This window comes from Plutella xylostella, chromosome 14 (genome assembly GCF_932276165.1).
Source record: "Plutella xylostella chromosome 14, ilPluXylo3.1, whole genome shotgun sequence".
NCBI lineage: Eukaryota > Metazoa > Arthropoda > Insecta > Lepidoptera > Plutellidae > Plutella > Plutella xylostella.
The window spans coordinates 8,018,959-8,020,488 of record NC_063994.1 but is presented as its reverse complement, the minus strand read 5'-3'; the positions used below and the strand labels follow the sequence as shown (position 1 = coordinate 8,020,488).

Genomic DNA, 1,530 nt, shown 5'->3' with positions numbered 1-1,530 from the left:
TTTATTTAACGCTCGCTGATAAATAAATAATAAGGCGAATGAGATATTTATTAAATAAATTTCCCTACCATACCATGAGATAAATTACTAATAATGATAGTTATTTTATCTCTAATTAAAAATACATAAATCAATAATGAAGGAAACACCAAACTTACCCCCGCTTTTTGTTATGTAAGTTCGCCCACACATTGAACTGAACACACACTGGACCAAAATGATTTTTAGCAGAGCGTGGTTTCGATCCACGGACCTCTGGGTTATGGGCCCAGCACGCTTCCACTGCGCCACTCTGCTCTTGTGATATCCAGCCAAATCTGATATTAGCTTGTGCAGACAAGGCATGGAAGCTGTGGCCCTGTGTGACTCAGAATAACATTTCCACGGGCGGACGGTTGGTAGAGGAAGGCCGAGGACTGAGTTTTAAGGTACTCCTTGGGTCTTGGTACTGGATGTGGCAGTAAAACATTTTGATGTTCTCTGTCTTCGGTTTCCCTGCTTTCAGCTCTAGTGTTTGTTATTTTACGATAAAAAGAAGATGCGGTATGGACTACCTTCCTATAATATAAGTTTAAATCCTCTTGTTTTAAATTACGACATTATAATGGTGAGACATCATTGAGACTTACAATGTTTCGGGCTAAGATCGTTTAATCTACATTTGAAAGTTTGTCTACATCTACACCATTTAAAGAATAATATCATAATGTAAGAAATTAAAACGTCTCTTTGAAACACATTGTTGGTAGCAGCTGCATCAGAGGTCGCGGTCCACGTTTATTTCTCTCGCGTTTGTTGAATTTAATTTAAAAAACAAACTATATATTATATTCTGAAACTGGAAAGAAACACAAGCTTAGGAAGAACATGTTTAGTAAAAGAGTAGGATGTGCTTTTATAGATGAACACGAACCAATAAATACAAAGATAAAACTACCTACCGGTGTTTATATCCTATAATATATATACTTACAAATAAATTTATGTGGTGGATAATAAAGTAATATACAAGAGTTAGGTTTCCGTTTCTAACTAAGTTCCTATACCTAATGCATTTATTTTTATTTCCGCAGTTTTATTGCATCATCATCATCATAATAATCACGACATATAGTGATCATTTCCGTTTAATGTTTAATAGCAATGCAACACGCTTTCTATAAATGAATCGGTCTAGTGTTGCAGATGTGTTTCAGTACGTCTAGTATAGGTTGTTGATAGTTGACACAACGTTTATAGTTTCAGTTTTCTTCCATACATTTACAAGCAGCGCCTCTAGCGGAAACTATCATAAACTAAAATTGGTAGTATGAGTTATTTCAAATCGTAGTTTTAAAAAACGAAATAAGTTTACGTGTAAATTATAGCTTTTTGGTAGTACGAGTTACATGTTTGACAGATCTTAGGTAGTCAGCTTCAACGAATTCGAAAACTTTCATAGTTGTTGCTCTCACTGAAAATTTGTAGGTGAGAAGCGTTTTTGTTGTTGGTTAGGATCTAGTTAGAATTTAATTTGTGACTATCAGCTAT

At 34.8% G+C, this 1,530-nt stretch overlaps 1 non-coding gene across 1 annotated transcript; it reads right to left on the bottom strand.

Annotated features, from left to right (window-relative positions):
* Nucleotides 1-225: 225 nt before the first annotated feature.
* On the bottom strand, nt 226-297 carry Trnam-cau. Its single transcript has one exon. It is a non-coding gene; the product is annotated as a tRNA-Met (tRNA).
* Nucleotides 298-1,530: the final 1,233 nt, after the last annotated feature.